Below are 7,695 nucleotides of genomic sequence, written 5' to 3' on the forward strand. Positions count from 1 at the left end.
CACAAGACACATACTTGGCAAAAAGAAACTGAGCACCGTCAAAATTCAAGTGATTGGAGAAATGTTCCAATTTGCATGACAAAGAACTGATTTCCTTAGTTTATAAAGAGATACATCAGATAATGTGGTTAAGCTCCTTCAAACTCTGTTGATGGGTAAAAAATGGAAAATTTGTTAATATTCTCTATTAGTAAGGCTATGGAGAACATGTATTGCTAGTAGAGATGTGAATCAGAAAACTTCTATAGGAGAGTATTCTACCAATATTGATCAAAATTACCAGTGCTTATATACTTTGACCCACCAATGCTACATATATGAATTTATCCTATGAATATATTGCACATGAAAAAAGTAGCATATTACTGTATTATTCATTGCAACATTGTTTTTCATAGCAAAAAAAAAAAATCCCGGATTTTCATCAATATGGGATGGTAAAATTAATTCTGATCCTTTCTGCCCCCACCATAAACTACCATGAAACTTAGAAAAAAAGAGATCTCTCCATGCAGCACATGGAAATTTCTCCAGCATGCATAGTTAAGTGAATAAACCAAGATACAGCACACTCTGGATCACATGCTTCCCTTTGTGTTAAAAAGCTGGAACACAGGGCGGCATTATAATTTTTGCCTGTATGTTCATGACGTATGTCTACAAGGATAGACAAGACAGTAGTAATAGTGGTTACCTGGTTGATTACCTGGTTGGAGGGGAGATGGATGGTGATTGTTTAGATCCCAAATAGAAGCACCAGAGAGGCTTCTCACGCCAGTCTTGTACTATTTGACTTTGAACCACGTGAATATATTTTTTTTTCCCAAGAACTGAGTATCTACTGAGAAGATAAAAATACTGTATTCTTCTTTCAAGATGCATCTCCAAAAGCTAATGAAACAAAAGCAAAAATGAACTTTTTGGGCTTCATCAAGATAAAAAGCTTCTGCACAGCAAAGGAAACAGTCAACAAAACAAAGAGGCAACCCACAGAATGGGAGAAGATATTTGCAAATGACACTACAGATAATGGGCTGGTATCCAAGATCTATAAAGAACTTCTCAAACTCAACACCCAAAAAACAAATAATCAAGTCAAAAAATGGGCAGAAGACATGAACAGACACTTCTCCAAAGAAGACATACAAATGGCTAACAGACTCATGAAAAAATGTTCATCATCATTAGCCATCAGGGAAATCCAAATCAAAACCACATTGAGATACCACCTTACACCAGTTAGAATGGCAAAAATGGACAGGGAAAGAAACAACAAATGTTGGAGAGGTTGTGGAGAAAGGGGAACCCTCTTACACTGTTGGTGGGAATGCAAGTTGGTACAGCCACTTTGGAAAACAGTGTGGAGGTTCCTCAAAAATTTAAAAATAGAGCTACCCTATGACCCAGCAATTGCACTACTGGGTATTTACCCCAAAGACACAGATATAGTGAAAAGAAGGGCCATATGCACCCCAATGTTCATAGCAGCAATGTCCACAATAGCCAAACTGTGGAAAGAGCCAAGATGCCCTTCGACAGATGAATGGATAAAGAAGATGTGGTCCATATATACAATGGAATATTACTCAGCCATCAGGAAGGATGAATACCCAACTTTTACATCAACGTGGATGGGACTGGAGGAGATTATGCTAAGCGAAATAAGTCAAGCAGAGAAAGTCAATTATCATATGGTTTCACTTATTTGTGGAACATAAGGAATAGCATGGAGGACATTAGGAGAAGGAAGGGAAAAATGAGTGTGGGGGGGGAATTGGAGGGAGAGATGAACCATGAGAGACTATGGACTCTGAGAAACAAACAGGATTTTAGAGGGGAGGGGGGAGGGGGGATTGGTTAGCCCGGTGATGGGTATTAAGGAGGGCACATACTGCATGGAGCACTGGGTGTTATACGAAAACAATGGATCATGGATCACTACATCAAAAAACAATGATGTATTGTATGGTGACTAACATAACATGATAAAATTAAAAAAAAAAGTTACTGTATTCCTATATCTGGCTGTAGAGGAACGGTTCTGAATGGATCCAAGTGGGATCTCTGAAATATATTTTAGATCTTTGGACTCTTTGTTTTTTGCTATGGAAATTTCCAGGTGCCTCCTTGTAAATTTTCATGTAATGGACATGATTACTTTTCCCCACAAGCATTTTGGCAATTTTCACCTCAAGTATTCATTATGCCTGGGATGTGAGTTTTTCCTTTGTATGTTAACTTCCTAACTAATTTTGCTTGAGAGCTTGATATCAAGGATTTTAATACAGTTGATCCTTGAATGATGTAGGGGGGTAAGATGTGCTGACTTCCTCTTGCCCCATGCAGCTGAAAATCCACATACAACTCTCGACTCTCCAGAAACTTAAGTACTAATAACCTATGTTGACCGGAAGCCTTACTGATAATGTAGTCTATTCACGCATATTTTGTTTATGCATTTTATGCTGTATTCTCATGATAAAGGAAGCTTGAGCAAAGAAGATGTGATTAAGAAAATCATAAGGAGGGGAAAATACATTTACAGTGCTGTGCTGGATTTATTGAAAAACAAATCTGCATCTAAGTGGGTCTGTGCAGTTCAAACCCGTGTTGTTCAAGGGCCAACTGTAGTTTCAACAGCAAAGAAAATTGCTCTTTTAGGTCATATGGTGAGAACTGTGTTATAACTGCACCTTTATTTATAGTGTTTATATTACGTGGGATAGATGATGGAATTGACATGGTTATAGTTGTCTATAGTCTTATAAAATTTGAGATAGACACATTTATTTTTTAAATTTTTTAATTTTTAAAAGATTTTATTTATTTATTTATTTATTTATTTATTTATTTATTTATTTATTTGAGAGAGCAAGAGAGAGAGAGAGAACGGGGGTGGGGGATAGAGGGAGAGGGAGAGAGAATCTCAAGCAGACTCTGTGCTGAGTGCAGAGCTCCCCTCAGGGCTCGATCTCATGACCCTGAGATCATGACCTGAGCCGAAATCAAGAGTCAGATGCTCAACCGACTGAGCCACCCAGGCGCCCCACACAAATTTATTTTCCGATTATACTTCTGTATTGACATTATTTAGGATGACCCTTGACCTAAAAACAGAGATTCTTTTTATATTTTATTTTACTTTATTTTATTTTATTTTATTTATTCATTTGAGAGAGAAAGAGGGAGAGAGAATCTGAAGCAGACTCCACACTAAGTGCAGAGCCCAATGCAGGGCTTGTTCCACAACCACGAGATCACGACCTGAGCCGAAACCAAGAGTCAGACTCTTAACTGACTGAACCACCCAGGATTTGATCTGATTTAATCATATTTTATTAGTTTTTAAGTTTTTATTTAAATTCCAGTGAGTTAACATACTGTGCAATATTAGTTTCAGGTGTACAATGTAGTGATTCAACACTTACACATAGCACCTGGCACTCATCACAACAGGTGCACTCCTTCATCCCCACAGCTGAGCTGAGATTTTTCAGAAGTGATGAGAAAGGATGCGCGCACCCAGACAACTCCTGGTGTCCAGTGGAGACACAGGTATGGCAGACCAATCACCATTTCAGCAATCTGTGAGGAATCGCCACCTAAGTCCAGGTAACATTTTCCAATTTTGCTCGTGTTTCCTTTTTTGGTCCATTGGTCATGTCAGAGAGTGTTCTTTAATTTGCACGTGGTTTTGGATTTGCCAAATTTCCTTCTGACATTGATTTCTCACTTAATTCCACTGTGTTTGGAGGACATACTTGGTATGATTTCTGTTCTTTCAAATTTACTGGGGCTGCGGCATGTTCCCCGTATGCTTGAGAGGGACGTCCGTTCGGCTGTTGTTGGGTGGGGTGTTCTATAGGCGTCTGCCACATCTACTTGGTTTACCGTGTGGTTCAAGCCTTCTCTTTCCTTGTGACTTCTGTCTAGTTGTTGTATGTGATGCTAGAAAGCATTATCAAGTACGTTAAGCAACTGTCTTGTAGGATTGAGCTAAATTTGTGATTTCTTATTTCTAAGTGTATGTCTCAAGAAATAGTGACATAAGGGAAGCTAGCATTTCTAAGATATTTTAAAAATAAGCCACTGAGTAGCACTGAACCTTATCCCATTAGGAACCATGGAAAAGACCGAACTGAAGGTATCAAGACTCTGGAAATACGGCATAAAGTAGAAATTAGGCCACCTAAATTTAGGAGCATCTGAAAATACGAATGTATGCCATTTGTCTGTATTGGATGGATGTTTCCATGGGCTGTCCATTCCCCTGTTAGGTAACATAATGAGTCGTGCCACAGTTTCACAAATTCCATCTCTTTTTCCTTGTCTGCAAGGCTTTTCGTATGAAATAACCCAGAACAGCTACTTTTGGTTGATTTATTCTCTATCGCAGATGCTTGCTGTTGTTTTTCCTCAGATAGTTGTGATTTTTACAACAGAGAAATCTATGTGGAGAGATGAGTTCTGTAATGTTTGCAGCAGGGACGTGAGGTATTCACCCAAACCCACTCTCATCTCTTCCTTGGCTTACTTCAAGATCAGTGGTCTGCTAACATTGTGTCTCAGGGTCTCTTTATGCTTTGAAAAATGGTTGGTGACCCTAAAAATGCTTTTGTTTGTCTGCATTCTGTGTTTTGATCTACTGTATAAGAAATTAGACAGAGATTTAAAATAGTTAATTTATTTTAAAATAACAATAATAAATATCCTACATGTTAGCATAAATAACGTGTTTCTCTTGAAAAATAATTATATCTCCACCCCCCTAAAAAAAGTGAGAAAAGAGGCAAATGTATGTTTGCGAACCTCTTCAATGTCTAACTTAACAGGATGTAGCTGGATTCACACACTTGTCTCTATACTCAATCTGTTGCTATCTGTTGTTCTGGTTGAAATATAGGAAAAAGAAATATGACTTCACACAGATACGTAGTTGCAAAATGGAGTAGCATGTTGATCATCTTCTCATTGTAGACATTAATTGTAGCTATAATTACAGACATTCTTAATTGATTCTATAGCGAATCTGGACAAGATGTAATTTCTTAACAGGTAAAGATTAGTTACAATAAACTTCACATATACTGCTGCATGAAAATCCTTTTATTTATCTTGTACTTTGAATATATTTTTCATTCACACATGATTTTTGGTGCATGGAGTATTGATCGTTTGGAGAATATTGGCTCACCAGTTTATGCAAATCTTCCTTTAACTCCTAGAAATTTCAAAGCCCGAGGGGCGTACATTTTCACTAACCACAGGGTAAAAGGAAAGAGGAAACTCTAAATTGGTGGGGCCATGGGGCATGAAGAATAATGGACTATGGAGATTCTTCCACCAAATCAAAATCAGGAGCCAATCAAGGAAACTCTCCCCACCCCGGGGATGGTAGTTACCTCTCAGCGTTGGGAAAGTTACGGGCTTATAAGCACTGATTCTCCATATTCTGAGGGAGAGATCACCGAGGGACACGGTCCCTGGTCTCCCACGTACATTGCATGTGTGTAACAGTCATGTAACAGTCTTAGCTTGCAAGTCATCAACCCCTTTTAGAGCTATTGGCACCCGAAGGTGGATGTTGTTTATCACCTAGATGTTGTGATGTTTGAGTTGGTCGGAGTGCTTAATTGGGAACTGGACTATCTTCCCTGGGGTAAGAGCGACTGCTCCTTCATTTGAGGAAAAGAACGGAATGGGTGTCCAGGCACAACAAGGGTTGGCTCTGGCAGAGGCTGCTCTGGGTTCCTCACTCCTGTTGTCTTTCCCCCAAGGACAGACTCAGGCTCTATTTGGGAACGTTTCTTGTGGTTAAGTGGGGTTATTAAGCACGCGCGATGTGAAAGTGTTGTCCTGAAGCCAGAGCCATTAATACTGGCCCTTTCTTGAGTGAAATGATATTCTGTTATGTTAGGTAAAAGATTTATCTATTGTTGGGCACCTGGGTGGCTCAGTTGGTTAAGAGACTGCCTTCGGCTCAGGTCCTGATCCTGGAGTCCCGGGATCGAGTCCCACATCGGGCTCCCTGCTCGGCAAGGAGCCTGCTTCTCCCTCTGACCCTCCCCCATCTCATGCTCTCTCTCTCTATCTCATTCTCTCTCTCAAATAAATAAATAAAATCTTAAAAAAAAAAAGATTTATCTATTGTCGTTATGGTAACACTAGCCCTACTTCACCAATACGATGGTGTTCAACTTTTTAATGCTTATGATATGCCTCTTTCCTAGTTTCTGTGAGCCATACAATGCCCGATTTGATAGCAGGTCAGTGAAAAATGTCATGAGGAAGTGTCGGTTGATTCCTAACTCAATGTGACCTAGAGTATGACATAGCAGCCAAAAACCTAGTGAAAATATCTTTATTACCAGGTGATGGAATGGGAGTAATGCTCATGATTGCATGAAAAGCATCCAAAAGAGGGAACAGCAGCCACAAAGCATCAACGACAGGGACCTTTTCTAAAAAAGACCACAGGGCTTTCTGCATTCCAAAATTTCAGAAATATAAGCTGTACCCTGTTTTCCCATTTGGTCGTCCCATGATTTTGAGCCTATGGGATTTCTCTGTGTTTGCTCAGTCCTCATGAAGGGGGTTTTGTTCATATCCGACAATGTCACCTTGAATTCAGTTAGGATGGTCCCTTAGCACTGAGAATGCTGGGATGATTTCCCTGTATAAGTGCCCCTTGAGCTGAGCCAGTTTCTTTTACAACAGGCATGTCTAATTAGACTTTAAAGTCAACTCTTAGAAATGTATTGGTTGGGGCGCCTGCGTGGCTCAGTCAGTTAAGCGTCCCACTCTTGATTTCGGCTCAGGTCGTGATCTCAGGGTTGTGGGATCGAACTCTGTGTCAGGTTCCACACTGAGTGTGGAGCCTGCTTGAGATTCTTTCTCTCCTCTGCCCTTCCCTCACCGCCTCTCACACACTCTCTCTAAACAAAATGTATTGGTCATTCTAATGATAAAGTATCAGATTTATTAATCAATGCATGGGCAATCATCTGAAATAATCCAGTGAATAATGTTTAGGCATGTGAGGAAAATCTTCCACTTGAAAGTACTTCATAAAGCAAAATAAGGTTATAGAGTGGCTGTTACAGATTTTCAATTTGATTAGAGAATTTTATGTATCAAATAAATAGATATAGAAAAAGAAGGTATCGAAAGGAAAATCTTAACTAACTAAATAAATTGGATTTGGAAGCAATTAAAGAGTAGGATTAAACTTGCAGAAAAGTTAATCAGTAATACTTAAGATAAAATTAAGAAACAGTGGATTGAAACAATTTTAGAAAATAGAATGAAATAGAAAATAACATGATGTAACTTAATCTAAGAAAGAAGGGAACTCTTGATGAAAATGAAGAAAACAAACAAAAATATATTAGGAAAGGTAAGCTAGAAGAAAATTATCCAGAAGTAAACAAATAAACAAGCTTCCTAAATTGCCTATTAAGAGAACTCATCCATTTCTTCAATAAATGCAAAAAAGTTCATGTAATAAAGAACCATGCCATCTTCAACAATAAAATCCATGAAGGGATTGTGGTATATCCAAACAACGGAAAATCATAAAGTGATAAATGATGAGGGGTGCCTGGGTCACTCGGTTAAGTGTCCAACTCTTGGTTTTGGCTCAGGTCATGACCTCAGGGTCGTAATATTGAGTCCCACGTCGGGCTCTGTGCTCTG

Source organism: Mirounga angustirostris, unplaced genomic scaffold (genome assembly GCF_029215605.1).
Source record: "Mirounga angustirostris isolate CCGP_5_RB_7025 unplaced genomic scaffold, mMirAng1.0.hap1 SCAF_12, whole genome shotgun sequence".
Classification (NCBI taxonomy): Eukaryota; Metazoa; Chordata; class Mammalia; order Carnivora; family Phocidae; genus Mirounga; species Mirounga angustirostris.